Consider the following 19,320-nt stretch of genomic DNA (forward strand, 5'->3'; position numbering starts at 1 on the left):
TCAATAGAAGTTGCGTATATAAAAACCAAAGACAACCACATAAGCCTGAAACATCCTTGACTGGATGAAACGTTGGTTTAATACCTTAAAGTTATCCTACAGCCGCTGCGAAAATTTAGAGATGATAATTAAAGCACATAATAACAAAATATAAAATTAAACAATGTAAACAACAACAAAATAAACAATAAAAAAGTAAACACCATGACAAAAGTAAAACTACCATTTGCAGAAAAATAATAATAATAATAATAATAATAATAATAATAATAATAATAATAATAATAATAATGAGCCAATCCCGTAATAGAACAGCCATACTAGAAATAAAAATAATAATAACGAACAACATGATGAATGCAAATGTAGACACCGCACACTTTGCCCACTTGAAAATAAATGTCTAACTAAAAGCGCAGTTTCCCATGCCACAGTATTTGCGACAGAAACCCCGAATAACAAGAAATATTACGTAGGTATGACTTCCTTAGATTTCAAAACTCGATATTATGACCACAAAAGTACATTTAACAATAAAAACACCGTCTGAAAACAACGCTAGCATATAAATACTTGTAATCAAGGAAAGCAGACAATCACCGGTAGTCGAATGGAAAATAATAAGACAAGCTACCACGTGTAGAGACCTGGACAACCCATGTAGATTATACCTTCATGGAAAATTTGCTATCCTGTACTTTAAAGAGCCCCAACATCTATTAAAGTGTAGAAGAAAAATAGCGAACAACTGTATCCACAAGATAACATTTACTGTAGGATAGCGATACAAAATAGTTTTAAAACTAACCAAAACAATAGAAAATAAACAAATGAATAGATTAAATAAACATGAATATACATAAAGGATCACACATATATGTATGTATATATATATATATATATATGTATACATATATGTGCACATATGTATGTACATATATATATATTTGTATGTAAACTAACATGAAAAAAATCTAGATTTAAAACAGGTCAAGAAACTAGATTTCCAGGCTAAATAGAGCACCCACAAAGGAACAGGTCAAGCAGAGGTCAAATATGCCTTTGTCCGATAGGTGCATGCTCATTGGCTGATAGGAAGGGCGCGGTCGATACTAGAATTCTGATTGGCTGACTAAAATCTTAATAGAAGGTGCGTGTATAAAAACCAAAGACAACCACATAATTCGTGCATAAACCTGAAGAGTCCTAGAGTGGAGGAAACAGAATATTCAGTGTAGCTTAATCGCCATATATATTTTATAACTTACTAACTAGCTCTACCTACGTATTGAGCACTTTTTAAGTAAATTCTAAAAGTTTACGCATAAATTTTTACTTTCGTATATTAATTATATGTGAGTAAATGAAGTAGTTATATATATATATATATATATATATATATATATATATGTATGTAACATTTATTTAAAAAATGATCATAACGTCATAATCATTGTATCACTATCGTCTATTTACATTTAAAAATAAATGTTTAAATTTCAATTGTATATTCCGTGGTTTACTTGTCCGTGAAGGTGTGTTAATGGCTATTGGAGTCAGCAATTGCTCCACTGTTGAATTCGAATTTCCCGACCGATGGTAATCTTGACAAGCTGCAATGTTGACCTGTAAAAGGATGTAACACTAGTGTCTATAGGTATTAAAATTATTATAGTAATAGTTATATATATATATATATATATATATATTATTATTATTATTATTTAGATTATTCGGACTATTGTTCTCATCTTAGTAGTTTTCTCACAAACCTTGCGAGAAAAACCACTAATAATTCGTAAATTCTAAATCAAATAAAACAATTTATAAATGAACATTTCGGCAATATCATCTACTAAATACTATCGCTGTATATATTTTTCTTAATGCTCTCTTTCTCCCTTTCTCTCCCTCTCCCTCTTCTGAAGACAATTACACGAACATTTATTTTCTCTAATTCTCTCTCTCTCTCGCTCGCTTTGTACCTCGCTGTATATATTCTTCCCATTTTAAAACTCTTGAACTATTTTTATACTTAACTATATTTGATATTTATTTTATTCATTGCCCTTATAATAAAAATATGGAAATGTACGTAACCTTTTGTAGCAATTGATTTTATATTTTTTTATGGCATCCTGTATAAAATAACCATTTTTATTTAAATCATTATCTAATATATTTCATTTAACTATTTAGATAGTTTCAATTTGGCTTCTATACTTCATTTGATAGACTGGCATGCAAGTTGTAAAGTTAGGGACTGGTTTCAGGCACAATTATCGAGTTTTAATACCCATTTCTCGCGCTACAGTTTAAACGTATATTTTATTACATATGGGATTTGAATTTGGCGCAGAATGCCATTTAAATTTCTTTTCGGGACTGATTTTCAACATAACGCACACATTAAGTGTTTTTGGGGGAGGGAAGATAAATTTGTTCATTAGGTTTACCTCTACAATTTACTTTAGAATGCCTACTTTTATATGTTATCGACTATGCCGATTGAAAAAAATCTAATTCAAATTTTGCAGAGACAAGTATTAAGATATATAAAGATCTGCATTATGCACTGTAATTAACAAATCTATTTATCTTCTACCGACACTGCCACCCCACAATTTATTTTTAGCATAAGCTGGAGAGTATACTGACTACGATTATCACGGTTAAATTTCGGCGATTTTTTCCCAACTCCCCACTCAAAATAAAAAGGGGGCTGTCTTCTCCAAGGCCATTTTTTACATAGGGATGTCGTGTCTATTCCGAACTCGGTTTTTACATAGGGAGGCTGATATTGTCTATTCCCACAACCATTCAAAACATAAGGAGTTTGAGATGTATAATCCAAACGCCGTTGTTAACATGACATTCCTCCAAGCAGTGAAGTAAAAAATTGTAATTGTTTCGTTTTACACATAAAAAAGATGACATACAAACTGGAATTTATTTCTATACTTTTTCTGGAAGAATTGCAAAAAAAGGGAGACTTGAAAACAAACTGAAATAACTAGGACTGCTACCACTGACTTCGATCAACCTAAAAATCCATAGACAGTGCGAACCCTAACGTCAAAAATTTATGTTTTACTGTTTAATTTTAATAGACCTGTTTGGTAACGTTATTAATTCATAATGATTTACGTATTACTCCCGTAATTGTTTTTTTTTTAGAAATCACAACAGTACCGGCATGTTATCGCGAAAAACCATCACTACTATCCAGTGAAAGGCATATTATTTCATTTAGGTCATAGCCGCTAATGTCTGCAAATATTCAAATACGTAAGTAGCCACAAACGACACTCGTAGTTTACTTTGTTGCGAGCGTGGGGGCAGGCTTTCATCGGGCAATCTCGGTAAACGGATCCTGCTTGGTAGATATTAACTAATATTTATTGATGTATCTATAAATGTAATATTTACTACATTCTGTACATTCACTTTTACTGTTACCGTTATGCGAAGACTTGCCTTCATCCATGTCTATACGCCCAATAAAAATAAATACTATTGCGTCAGAGAGCTATCTTCATGGAACAAAGTTTTTGTTAAAATATATTAACGGTTTTATCCATTACACTTTTTTTTTCTTTTTTTTAATGCAGGCGAAACTATTATGGCGGAGAAGTACTGTCAACAAATGTCAACAAATGTCAACAAATGGATGAAATGCATCAGAAACTCCGACAACACCTAGCATTAGTCAACAGGAAAGGCACAATTCTCCTTCACGACAATGCTCGACACCACGTCACTAAAACGATCCTGTTGTATACATTAATCTAATATTTATTATTAATATTTATTGCATGCTGTGCATTTGTTTGTTTTTACTGTTACTGTTTCCGATATGCGTAGACTTATTTGTATTTATGTAGAAATGAGCCATAAAAATAAACATTATTTTGCCACACAGATACCGTAATAGAATAGAGTTAGTGTAAAGTCAGTAAACTCTTCACAAATAATATTTCCCCGGGGAGATATGAATAAGCCTTACTGTTCAAAAATAATGTTTTTAAAAAAATGCTGTCAATAAGTTTTGGAAAATAGGTCAACCTAAAACCCAGATACACATACGATGATGATTTTTTATAAAGGTTATATTGTCCGTAACATATAACACAATGTGGTTTAGAATGCATTGTTTCTTGTGCGGGAGGAGAATGCGTCACGTGTTCGCCACCGCAACGAGCATCTCAGTAGTCACGCGAATGTTGACAAATGCATTTTCTCTCATCAGACCCTATTAGATTACAAGGTGTTTCGGCAATAACTTATAAAGATTAGTTTTGATGCAACTTTGTTTTTTTTATAGTTAGAATTGATGTGTTATGCTAAATGTTTACTAAGAGTAAGAGGTCTGGACTTTTAAAATTCACATGGTATAGAGAAGCTGAAATAAAAAGAATCGACAGCCGGATCTTTAGTAATTTTAAATAAGATCCGGGCTTTTGAGTAATGTCGCCAGGCTATGAGAAATTCCTGTAAACATTACAGAGTAAGATTTGAGACATTTGTCATCGTCGTAAAATTCAGAGATTGAATTGCGATTCGACTTGATAAGTTAGTCGTCATAGTATGGAGAAAGTGAAAAGTACGGTTCAAGAGTTTACTTAAAATTATCGTTTTTGTGTTGATGAAAATCTTCTGTCTAATAAAATAATGACGTTCTGCATGTACTATATTGCACTGCAGTATCTGATGTAGCTATGTAGTTCGAAGCTAGAATTATCTCTCCGGATGCAGGTCTATGCAGGTAGTAAGGAAACCTAAGTTTGCTCAGTTACCAGGAAACCTTAGTTTGCTCAGTTACCAAAGTATGACAAGAAGGTAAGCTAATACGGTGGGAGCTAGCGCAGCTGCAAGAGTTGCTGGAAAAGCATTGAAGTTCTTCACCATCAACATATGAGAGCTCCAAACCGGAATTTTTGTCAGGGGTTTTCCCCTTAGCTATTGCTTTTTCAAAGGCATTTACAAGCCAGTAGAGTTAGTTGGCTATAGTTGGTAAACTGCTGTCGTGTAATAGAGAAAATATCAATTATTTAACATATCTTTTATGTTTGAATGTAAACAAGAAAAGGACAACTCAATATGATTATGAATTAATATATCAGTTAAATTTGAATGAATCCGTTTATGATAATCCAGATTTGCAGTATGACTTACGTCTTGTGTACCCATTATGTTATTGAATAGTTTTGCATAGATCTACTTTTAGTAACACATTTAATTCGTTCTTGCCATAAAACAAACGATGACAATTCTCGTCATTATAAAGTCGTTAAACAGATAAGGCGCTCTTTTAAATCACGTCGCAATATAAATACGTTAACTTTTACTTAAACTGTAACTTTTCACTAATAATATCTGTTCAACCAAGAAATAAATCGATATCCCCTAAACAACAACCATATAGATTGCTATGGCCGGATTACTCTCCTCATTGGTCGAGGTGTAAGTAATGTATATGCCATCCAGCGGTATCCATACTAGACGTATTGAATCGGTTCCCTTAAAAAATAAAAGTTTCAAGATACATGCATATTCAGATCAAGGTAAAAGACGACGTTAAGATTTCGGAGTTCTTGATGAAACAATTCTCACGGTATTAATGGAGTTCATTAAATATAATCAAGTGCTAATAGGGAAAAGGTTTCAGGTCATCAACGATCAGAGTATATAAAAAACATATTATTATTATTTACATTCCTTATTTTTTCAGATTTGTATATTTTATATTATTCACACAATTGCGTACAGGATGGGGAATATATTGATGCTATCACGCTGTATTTGTGGCATGTGGACAACATAAATACATACGCGTTACGCAATATTCAATAATTACATTATAACCTTCAATCTGAAGGGAGAAACAGTAAAAAATAACAGATACATATAATGTTTCTAAGAAAATAATGACCCTATTAAACTGTTATTAGACTTCTTTCTAAACACAATGGCTTAATAAAATTACCTGCCTATTCCCCTATATCAATTTTTTAATCTAATATTCACAATAATCAAAGACAACAGTAATTGGAACAAATACATTTAAGATAGTGGCAAATATGTTGAAAAGATGCAGTTTTGTTTGGTTTGGTTGTTTTGTTTTATGGCATATATACCATTTTCGGGTTATTTAATGTCGAATCCAGTTACTTTGAAAACGGTTTTATGCTTCGAGTTCTATATATCTTCAAATATTTATTGTTTGCTTGTTTTACGACATATAAACCTTTTTCGAGTTATTCAATGGCGAATCGAGTTATTTTGAAAATAGTGTTCATGTTGTATCCAGTTATTTTCTAGAAGGTTTTTATTCTTCAAGCACTTTATATTTTCAATTCCTAGTTTGTAGTATTTGGTTTGGTTGTTTAGAGTGATATTCTTCGCTTTTGTTTCCTTCCCTGCGGAACATGAATGAGTTTTGCAATGAAAGAGGGAGACAGCTAACAGTATAAATTTTTAGGCACACTTTAAGTTCGAAAACTTGTCAGGACTTGGGGAAGGTGGAAATCGGAAAAGGTAATAGATAGAAGGAAAAGGAATACGGTGAGTTTTTGTTTTTGGTTTTGGAAAAGCGAGTAAAAAAACAAAAGATTCAATGTTAGGTGCATTTCGTCTCATGAAGCCAATATCTTAAGGCAGCCTGATCAGTATAGATGATGTCCGTCCCCTATCGTGTTTGATAATTCCCCACGCGAGGAAGCAATCTATATTTCTAAAAAGAATAAAGTATTATGCTAGTTTTCTCTCCTAAACTTCGTCCAAAATATACAAATCTCATAAGTTGATAAAATTCAGGTCATAACCCAATGATGGAGTGTTTAATCCCTCTGACAGTTTTTCATGAACTTCAATGGAGTGTACCCGCAGGAACTTGTTGAGTTTATGCTTCTTCGATGTTAATACCCAACATACAAAATCGTACCCGTTAACAGTACACATCGGCAGATACTGAAATTATCATCCCGTTCCATTCTCCTCAAATGTACCAATATGCAGTATGTTTACTATAATCTCAATATATAATATTTTGATTGCAGAAATTACTCTCAAAGTACCGTAGGTTTGCAACAACTGGTGTCACATACAAATTCAATAAATCTACCCTGATAACAACTATTTTATATAGTGTACGTCTACAATTTTTGCCACATTTCGCCGTGATATTACAATCGCAACATCTACAGAGGAAAAGGTTTCTATTTTTCTTTTAAATATTTAGTGCTCCCACAGCTACCAATTTAGACCGGAATACATTCTATATTAAAGTACGATATTTTATTTGCACCACCATTAACTGGTAATTAAATACGTACACGTAACATACTCTTTCCATTTTTAGATTTACAAATAATAAGGTCTCCCCTTACTGATTCCGTCCATTGTCATTAGCGTAGCTCTGACCATTCTTATATTCTGGATTAACTATATCCGCATCCTATTCGAACGCAAGCCGACCATTCAAATATGGCGTCGCAGTAACACCTATTTTTCCGCTATGACAACATTGCTGTGCTCGTTTTCTCATATAAGGCTAACAATAAATACAGGGCCCTTTATATAGCAAATAAAATAATGTTTTTTTCTCGTTTTTACGTGAATTTTCGCTATTTACAATTAATACTAGATGGCGAAATTTAGGGTGATGACGAAAACAGGAACACACGGACACATAAACACGTCTGCCCCATATGAAAGAAAGAAGTAGTCAACCACGTCAGCAGAAATACCCTTAGTAGTGATATGAAATATGGTTTCCGTTCTGCTAGACCACAGCAGATGTGCTAACGGTTATATATCATAGGATTAGTGAATCTCTCGACAAAAGCTTCCTTTATAGAGCAATTGTTCTTGACATATCAAAGTCCTTCGAGAAGGTATGGCATAAAGGCCAACTTCACAAGATATTCAGCTACGCAATAACTGGAAATGTTTTCTCAATTATTAAATCCTTTCTCCCTGATAGGCTCAATAAGTTTCAGTAACGGTCTTTTTGTCGGGGTGATATTTGTATAAGAAAGACAAACTATTATAATTTATATTTGAATCTATACTATTACAGCACTCCGTATTATATATATATATATATGTGTGTGTGTGTGTGTGTGTATGTGTGCGTGTGTATACTAGCTATTCCTTGCCACGCGTTGATGTGGCTCAAATTGGGGCAATGAAAAACTTCCAAAATGAGAAAATGCATGTTTCTTATAAGTTTAATTTCCCATTTCGTATAGGTACACAGTTTTAGTTGTTTTATCTCTTAGCTGATATAGAGATTTTATTATTTGGTGACTCGTGAACAGATAAAATAAATTGTCCATGTGAAAAAAAGTCAATGTGTAAGAGTGGGTTTCCTGAGCTTTCTTGGTGGTTACTGCAAACGACAATAAAATTGGAAAGTGCAATCTCCTAAAGTGTAATGGTGTATCCGTGGAATCATAGAAATGCGTGGAATGAAGATATATTCAACTGTGAAAGGTCCTGTTAAGATTGTTGTTTCAATGATATCATTTGGTAATTTATTTACTGCGAGCCATGTACCATTGCAAAGCTTTGATTGGTTTATATTTTATAATATGATAATTAATACGCCAATTATCAGTTGCAGAACATGTGGTGGCATCCCTGTAAAATATAGCTGTTGGATAATTAACAAATTTATCTAATTCAAGAGAGCCGAGGGATTTATATTTGACTACCTTACTTGGGGTTTTACGTTGAATTTTACGTTTAAGTTCATAGACGTATATTTATTGAGCTGCAAGAATAGCTCGTTCACTCAGAAGTAGAATTCGTATTATTATTTTGACTATCTGCTAAAATATCTGTTCAACAAACATTTCTCTTGATGTAATAGAATTACAGAAGTTAAGTCAAAGAATTCCGCCCTTAACTTCGATCAGCTGGCACTTTTACCACAAGTGATGCAAAAATGTATGTGCGGATGGAGCAGTCTGCAACGGAATACGCATATTTTGAGTTAAGTTTAATGTCTTCACATGGTACAAAAACTAGAGTATTTGAGGCACGAATTTATTTCATCTGCTGGTGTTTATTGGGGAATTACAGGTAACATTTGTCTGAAATCTCCTGCCAACAATATTACGGCATTCCCAAATTGTCTGACATTGCCACGCAAACTTTGTAAGGATCGACCAAGAGCCTCAAGTGATATTTTGCGTAATATTGTGCATTCATCCCAAAGAAACCATTGTTCATTCATCCCAAAGAATAAGTTTGCATTTCTGCAATATTTTTCCCATACTGGATGTTTTGGAGAAGTCGAAATAAGATTTTTGAAAAATTGAATGTTTCAAAGTAGAATAAATAGTTCTTCTACTTGGTAGCAAGGTCGCATGTATTCCGAATGCAGCAAGGGTTAAGGCTGTGCCATTTTGTCACCGAATGGCTGCCCAAATCAATTTAATTAGAAAGGTTTTACCAGTTATTCCTGGTGCTGTTCAAGGTAGCAGTAATTTCCAAATAACTTCTTTTCTACAGTAAGAAAATGAGGTCAGTAAAATAGGATTAATGCGTGTTTTGAAAATGCCTTATTCACTGTAATTAATGTGGGAGACTATAATAGGATGAGGGATTAGAGATGGACTGATAGAGAGGAAGATATATAGATAGAAAAGAGATAGTGAGAGGGGAATACAGAAAGACGAGATAGAGAGAGATAGAGGGATTGAAAGATAAACAGAGAGAGGAGGAGAAAAAAGATATTGACAGAGGAAGAGAGACAGAAAGGGAGAGAAACAGAAGGTGAACTACACTTCGCCGTTTTTTTTTCCTAGATCAATAGAGGAGAAATCCTTCGAGACTGAGGCATTATTCTTATTTTTGTTACTATCCAGGGTACCCATTTTGGGGGAGGAAGGTTTTATCCACGTTAGAAACCCACCGGGTATCTGTACTTTCACCTAACAATTTAATAAACAAAAAGATATTTTAAAACTTTAATTTAACGGGAAATACTATTTTTTTAAATATAGCACAATAATATAAGAGCCACTTTATTTTAAATGTTTATTTCCCAAAGACTGTTTGAATAAATCCACAATGAATTAAATTGTAAGTGCTGTGTAATTATTTTATCAGCGTTCGGCTCGGCTTAATGCTAGGAAAATAAAGTAAAATTTTAAATGTAGAAACATCAACAGAAAAAAACGAGAAAAAACAAAAAAAATAAGAGAAACCTATCATTCATTTGTATTTCTTATTAAATGTTTGTAGATAATGTCCTTTTTTTGTCAAATAAATAAATTTTAAGCAATTTTTGCAATAAATAATAGCAGCTCATGTTAAAATGGCTTTGTGAATAAACACATCCTCAACCTACCCAGTATAAGAACGGTTTTCATGGTTTGGGGGTGTTTAATCTGAAAGCCGTTTTTACCATGGGGAGGTTACCGTGTTTATAATACGCGTGGACAATTCATAAAAATTATACAGCAACTTTCTGATTTTTTATAGTTTAGAAAAGGTGAAACAAAATGTTTGTGTATTTGTATTCATGGAAATAATGCCGCGAAAGAAACTAAGCAATTAAAACGTAATGTTTGATGGGTTAAAAGCCTAAGATAAACAAATGAATTTAAATTGTAAATATACGTGATTTTTTTTTTTACTTACCTATTAAAATCTTTTAATTCGAGAGTCGTTGAAACGGAAGTTACCCGAAGTAAAACGAAGAACAGTCTCGCATAATCGAGTTACAAATATATTTTTATTTTAATTAAGTTCATAATTTGTTATTTTAATTTATTTTAATAACGTAAAAACATTCCTCGACTTTTAGTATAGGCTGTATCAAAATTTCAATTAAATTGGAGGAAATATCGTTTTATGAACAACTAACGAACCAAGAATTACAATCAATATATATATATATATATATATATATATATATATATATATATATATATATATTCTAGAATGGATACCTGGCGTTGCCCCGGTCGAAATGAAGTTCTGTTTGTAACAAACCTGCTAAACTAAGAATTTTAATCATTTTCCTCATGGGCAATGTTCTTACCCCACAACTATTTAAAAAGAAACGGATAAAAACATTTAAATGTAATCGCCCCCCCCCAAATTAAAAGTGCATGATATCCTCTTCACCAGATATTTCGATGGAAGGTGTATGAGAAGACGAAACAATTCTCTGGATATTGAGTAATTTTGTTGGCTGTGCCAAATAAATAAAATCATCTTTTGTTTCAATAAAAAAAAGTAGCGAGTACCTGATCGACCGCAAAACCCAAATAAGTGAAGAACGTAGGCGCGAACTTGAAATGCGAATGGAGGGAGAGGTATTTTACAAACCATTTTACCCGCTGGACTACGACAATTTACGATTTCGAGACTTTGAAAAATAACATTTATAAATATTTATACCTGCGTTACTTGCATATGCATTTTTTTTTGTTAAAGCATTTTTTACTATTTTTTTCGTAAATAAAGGACATTTTCGAGTTGCTTGTTAGGGGAGGGTCGCTTTTTGTTTCTAAATGTGTGCCTTTAGTTTCAATTTCAAGAAATATAAAAATAAAAAATGAGCTTATTTTTTGTGTGTTTCAAAAAGAAAAAAAGAAACATTTTTCTGGCTACACAGAATTATTTTTTCACGCTAGAAATTGATTGCCTGATTATTTTATTTCGTGAAGAGTTTGATTTAACTCTTTTTATGCTTCGATGTTTCCTGGAGAATTACTCTAGATCCGTTTTAAAAGAGAACTCCATGTTGGAAATAATAATTCCAAATAAATTAAATTTAATATATTATCAATATAATTGTTATTTAAATTTTAATAAATAACAAGTTTAAATAGACCAATTAAAAAGAAATCCTATCGCTAGAAGCATTTACTAGTGCAATTCTATTTAGTAAAATCATTTCTTCTTAAAAAATAAGCAAATGAAGTGAAATCAAAAGTGTATATTTTACAAGAATCATACTATATATAAAAATAAATGGAAGAGTAAAATAATGTATCTTTTGTATGCATTAATCAAATTGTGAACAAACAAATAGACACGAATACGAATTTATATACATAATTATTTTCCACAGCCGAACCAACGTCGCAGCCCACAAGAACCAAGAAGCCAAAAAACAGGAAGTATAAGACTTGAGTTTTTCACTTTTTTGTGGTCATTAGTTAGACAGATGCGCGCTCAGGATTTGAAACCAAAACTTCTTGCATGCTAGGCGAGCACTCTACCAACTGAGCAAACAAAGCACAAGCACAAGAATGTATATTTACTTAAACAGATCCGACAATGGAAAGAACCTACCTCATATAGAAAAGGGGCGAGGTATCAAACCAGCTTTAACCCAAGCCGACGTGTTACCAGTCGCAATTTTATATACTCAAAAGTTTCTTGTGGGCTCCGACGTTGGTACGGCTTTGGAAAATAATTATATATATTATCTCACATTTTCAGAGACTCTGTGTGTGTTTACACACACACACACACACACACATATATATATATATATATATATATATATATATATATATATAATGACAAAAGTCTATAATCAAAATTTCAAAATGTTGAGCATCATCTTATCTCTTCCTTTAAGTAAGTTTACATGTACAATTCTTGGCAGTGGGTCTATTTTTAAACGAAATATCTGGTAAGATGGTGAACATCCTGTAAATTTGAAAGATAAAGTTTTGCCAGTTATTTGGTATATTTTTTACAAGGTGATCACCACTTATCAAGGCCCGGAAGCCACTCAGGGATAAGGGTTATTGCATGTACAGTACGTTAGTGTGGGGGTTTAATAAAACTGTCTACTTAAGGGAGCGGTTCATCAGGAATTTGTGTACGTTAAACTTGAAGACATCCAGATTGTAGTCAGGTGGGAAGCAAGCAGACGGGACAGATTCCACATGCGTGCAGTTATAAGAAAGAAGCTTTGTTCATGGAATCTATGTTTTAATTTAGGCACAGATAAAGAGTGGGGAAATTTTTTGACAGTGGTTCAGCTAGACGGGTGTGTTTCGTAAAAGATTTGCGAGGGGGGACTAGAGATTGGAGCTCATACGAGCACCTGCCATGGAAATAAGGATAAAACAAAGATAGGCTCGCAACGTCTCTTCTATGGGAGAGAGGTTGCAGGTAAGAGATAAGGGCATCCCCCACTAAGCCACGAAGTCTATTTTGTACCATGTCAAGGCTTAATAGGCTGTTTTTAGCAGCTCCTGCCAAGATATGGCAGCAGTATTCCATCCTTCGGCGTACTTGGCTTTTATATAGATAGAGAATTGCATCAGTAGTGAGATATCTTCTGGAGCGGTAGACGGATTCCACCATCTATCCATAAGGTACGTAATTATATCGAGTTTCATAAAGTAATGAATTGTTATATATATGAGGTTTAATATAATTGTAGAAACCTATATTCACACGTACACACACACACAAACACAAAACACGCACACCCACATATATATTTATTTATTATTTTTTAAAAACAGTCATCTACGCACAATAAATAACAAAAACTATATATATATATATATATATATATATATATATATATATATATGAGTGTGTGTGGTTTCGTATACAACTTAGTAAATAATTAGATTTGAGGATACATATTAAAACCTCAGACGTTTGTACCTTTCAAATAAGTGAGGAATTTGCGAATCAATTGCTATAGAGAAATTTCAATTTACTTTCGATAACGTTGGGTTAGTTAGAGATCATGTGCTCGCTCACAACTGTATTCAGCTTGACTTTCTTGAGACCTGATTTATTTTTAATATTAATAGAAACACTTTGCTACTTACAAATATTGCTAAGAACCAAGATTACACAAAATCAATCTCTAAGATGGTGTGAAACAAACGACATTATTAGTTGTATATACGATGATCGTCTCAAACACAATGCCTTCTACTTTGTTACTTAAAGTAAAACGTTGACGAATTACAATAGTTCAAATTATACCATTAGAAGGATCTACATTTTCTACTCCAGAATTTTATTTATACATGTTCATTTTTCTTCTCAATGGACTTTAGCAAATGATGAACGATGTTTTATAAGTAAAAGTCCGAAACACGCTTTGGCACTAACATCTCTGTAGACTCTGACATCGAACAACCAGTTTCTCAATTCCTGTGTCGTCAAGCGCAAGGTCTATTAATTATTCAACGGGCGCTGGTGATTATTATTCGGTTAACGTTTTCTGCATAGAAGGTTCTGTTTATTCTTTCTATTTCGTTATAATCATATTTATAGGGTAATTATCATTTTGGATCTAAAAAAAATCAAACATTCTCTGTTTACGATGGTTAAATAATATCACTTCTATCTATAATAAGAGAGAAATCTCTAAAATAATTTATGCTAATATATTTAGAAGAGAAAACACTTTTTTAAGTAAAATACTTATTACATTTCCACCAATAAGTGAGCGCTGAAAAACCTGGTCTCAAACTCTTGCTCATGGGTTTCCATGTTAATATTATGAATCTGTAGATCATGTTTAATCACGTATGTGGAAAAAAGTAGTCCTTGATATAAAGCTTTTCAGTCCACGTAATTGCGCAGACACACTAGGGGGGGTGAGTGTTCTCAGTTATAGGCAACAACCTTTTTGGAGATAGTGACATAAAAAAATTTCCAGTTTGCAAACCCATATCGCCTCATATGTATTAGTACAAACGGGGTAAGGAGAAAATCTCCTCACTCCTGGTCGACAATCTCCTTGGAGCTTATGATTCAGTCAAATCACTGGTTTGCAAATCTAAGCCGCATAAGGTGTAAGTAGGCCCTGCCTATCTTCCATGATGTATCTTTGCCTATTAGCCAGGAGCAGGTCCGTGATCACAGGTACTTATTAGAGACGCCCAGTGCTTGGTCTTCTTTCCTGACTAGTGCAAATAAAGATGTGTCCCGCTATCACTCCATCTCCATTACCCTAGAACTGGCAATTTTGAAAGTGCGTGTTTACCATGTATGCTAACATGATTGGACTGAGCCATATTTGTCTAACAAGTTTTAGTGTACCGATTAAACAGCGTATCAGGCTGCTGTATTTTGATTAACATTACAGGTACCCTTACTCTTTTGTAGTCTTAAAAACGGCTGCTCTATCATCAGTTGTATAATATCCCAATATTTGCAGTGCAATGTTGCGCATGGAAAGGGGCCCTACACTCATCTCCGCTGAGCATTCTCGAGGCCACATTCGGCTGATTGTCTACTTGTATTGCATGGTGGAAGTACTGCACATCCACTTTGTCTAGCATCTATCACCATAGACTCCTCTCTTGTCATTACCATTTACCAATATATGTGAATTTAGAAATAACTTAAAGGGCGTAGAATCATTCTCGTTGCAAACTTTCGAAGTTCTTAGCGCTAAGTCAAATAAACTTTCATTCCTCTATTACCCTTAAACATTTTAACATGCCTGGTTATCTTCCATTTTCTCGCAATGTCTCAAACAAACACATGCACTGACTCGGATTCTATATGTGTAAGAAACATCCCATGACTAGTGAATCTAAACTAGAATAATACAACTAGGTATTTATGTGCTTTAAACTAAATTTACAACATAGCGTTGACTACATATATTTACTTTACTGCTTTCCCTTGACCAAGGATTGGCCGCGTCTCAGCATAGATGTAGCACTCTCCCTAAAACCTAGCGTCGATATAGACTTTACTGTCCACCACAGAAATTGATTTTGAGTATCGAACAACACACACACAATGGTACTATTACGCATAACTTTCGTATATTCCATTTCTTGACACAAACAGTAATGTTCCTGACCCGTCTTCCAGATCATCAGCACCAATGCTTAAAACGCAAATGTACTACAATAAGACTGACTGGGATGCCATCAAGGATCACATCCGAGATGCTCCATGGGGAAATATATTATTCCTCCTGCAAAACAGTGCGCAAATGACACTACTGTATGGTCTACGGCGGCTTCAGCACATCCTCACACGCAGAAGTTCTATAGCAAACCTTTACTCTTTCAAATGGTTGATTCTACTTGCGCAGTTTTTATTTTCAAAAGGAAGAATGCATACTGCAGATTTATCCGACATATGTCCAGTAAAAATAAACAAAAGTTAATAGAAGCTAGATGTAATTATGAGAAAGAAATAGCAACAGCTAAGAGTGAATATACCGAAATCACCAGCAACGAATTGAAGCGCAGAAATTAGGAACTCTTGATTTTCATAGAAAAATTCAAAAGTAAATAATGGGCAATATGCAATTCCCCCACTACCCAACAATTGAGGGTGTTTACACGGTAACAGAGAAAGCTAAACTGCTTGCACGTCGTTTTGATACCTACTTTATACTGGACTCAGCAAACCACTTCGTACAGGTTTTCTTTTTCGGAGAGAAACCACACTATATTATCTGTAAATTCCCCTTTCTAAAATGAGTTTTTATAAATAACCTGGAATCCTCAAAATTATGTTGACCTGATCTTATCCCGGTTTTTCTGTTTAAAAATACACCGCTGAGTTTGGTCAAATTCTCGCCAAACTTTTCAAATCTTGCTTTCTTAGCTGGTGAAAAACTGCCTCTGTGGAACCATTTTACAAGAATTCTTGCGAAACAGCGTAATCATTAAATCATCGGCCCATTAGCTTCTCGCATATTTTTGATCAAATATTCGGGTTCATAATCAATCAAGCTTTAGAACACCACCTCATATGTGTTCAACTTATGTACGCCCAACATTATGGATTTTACTTCGAATATCCTAAGTGTAATCCATGAACGTATATACTATGCACTGGATAAAGCAAGAGACCCTGGGACAGTTACCCTAGGTATATTTAAGGCCTTTTACAGGGTATGACAGTATCGGCTTTTCAAGAAAATCAGATTATATGTTATTACTGGACGAATACTTAACATAATTTAATTATTCTTAAATAAGATAATAATAGAGTTATATCCACGATGGCCATACGATAAAGCAATATGATACATATGAATGACTCAAGTGTCGATTCTTGAACTTTTATTATTCCTGATTTTTATAAATGATCTCGCTAATAAAGTGTCTCCGAGATGAGTATATTTGCTGAGGAAACCAAGCTCCATAACAGACACGAGGGGAAAACAAATGCACCTGGAAGGCAATAGCGGAAGTGGAATGTGTATAAAAATGGATGGTAACGTTCAGTGCTGTCAAGACTAAGTTGTTTTCCTTTAATTACTATAAATAACCTTCTTAATCACAAAGGAACATTGCTAATAATACATTATTCGAAAGCACTTCGTTCAACTCCTTGGCTTAACGTTCACAGGGAATATGAGTTGGGGCATACATATGAAGGTCATTGCCAAGGTTTCTGCAAAGAAGGCTGGCTTTCTTTACCGTGTTAGAAAGTTACTTACGTCCGAGGCTATTGTTTTACAAGTATTTTAATCGTAAGTCTTCCGAGGAACTACGAGATCCTGTACCCCATCGGCGTAAACACCAGCGGCAAACCTGACAAACAACAAAATCTGATCCTACACATTAGAAACCCCCAGACACCATAAAACGTTTCACTTTAATATTTTCTTCTTCATAACTGCGCCCCTTTGTAATTCCGTTCTGGTTCAATATTCCTATGACTGTACTGACATGCAGAAGTGTAAGATAAACACAAACATTTTTGCTCAATTCTCTACATAATATACCTGCAAATTATGTCCAAGATAATAGTCCCCTGAATCAAAGTGGAACTGTGCCTTGCTTGGAGTGCAAATGCAATAAAAACGTAAATGACCTATCTCTGCTTTTGGCAAAATTATACGACGTGTTTGTTTCTAAGCGTCTCACGCCGATCTCTGCAATAAAGAGATTACACTTACAATTAAAGATTGCATGAATTCAGTTATTATAACCATTTAATTTGCAGTCACTGTTGATCTATTATGGCGAAATAATTATAGAGGGAATTATATTTGTGATCTCATATGTGCAAAGAAATATACAGAAGATATTTTACTAAATCGTGCTGAATTATATTATCTTAGGTAATCGTTTTATTTTAAATACCTTTCCAAATTTCATCCAAAAATGTATCTTCATATCTCTACAAAAACAAGCATGATTGTTATTATATATCTTGCATAACAAGAATTACTTCAATAAACACGTTTTTAACTTAAACTTTACTGAGACCAACTTAATTATTAGTGTTTAATGATTAAGTGCATTCAGTTGATGTTAAATTTATAGTTTCTATCCATTCGAACTTAACCCTTATTCTTGTTTGATTTTACATTCTATTGTATATTTTCGTCTGTTCAATAATTACTTATTCTACACTATTCTTTCCTAAAATATGTAACAATAAAGGCAGATGATGCTGATAGAGAAACCATTATAAGTGGCCTCGCGTATTCACCGTAGTCGTAACAATGATCGTGCACTCGTAATAATAATGCTTTTTTCTTTTTCCAATATCTTTCATCACGATTTTCACTATTTCCCCATTCTCGCACATGTTATTTCTTAGTTATGTATTCTACGCAATTCTGTGCGGAAATCGAGTATTGCAATCCTGCCCGAAAATTCAATTACTTGAAACTTTCAATGTCCATAATTATTTTGTATCTGACAAGGTTATGAATAAGTTTTTTTATAAATAGTTTTATTATAGACTAGCTGGAGAACTCGGCATGGCAAGGTGGTATTAGATATATTTGAATATCCCGTCCTCATACATAATTATCTTATTGATTAAACTAAACGTTAATTCACAATAACTTATTTTTCCACATTATCTATTAGGTAGAAGCAATAAGTGTGTTTTATTTTATTATAGACTCGCTAGTTGTCCTAATGCTCTTTTTTTAGTTTAATTTATTATCTTTTTGTTCTCCTTCTTTCAAAATATAATGTAAGATTTGCATTTATTATATTATATCAGAGGGCATATCTGGAAATTATTATAATTTATTTTGTTTTAACTATTAAATGCACAATATATGTAAAGATGGCATTAATAATCTATTCTGTTTATGAAATAATTAAATTTTAGTTTCAAGCAGTACATATCTAAACACTGGTAAATGTACCAGTAAGATCATATTTGGAGAAGCCTTACGAAAAGGATTTTGGATGTGACTTCTAACCGGTGTGTAAATGTAATATTTTCAGGACTTCTAATGCATGGGTCACCAACATACATATCGGGTTATGATGTAGCATTTCAGGCAGTTTTAGTTTATTTTACAGGGCACTCTACTATCTGATCTTCATTAATGACACGATCAATTGATTAATAACTCTTGCA

This window comes from Euprymna scolopes, chromosome 9, assembly GCF_053919585.1.
Source record: "Euprymna scolopes isolate OS-2025 chromosome 9, ASM5391958v1, whole genome shotgun sequence".
In the NCBI taxonomy this organism is placed as follows: Eukaryota; Metazoa; Mollusca; class Cephalopoda; order Sepiida; family Sepiolidae; genus Euprymna; species Euprymna scolopes.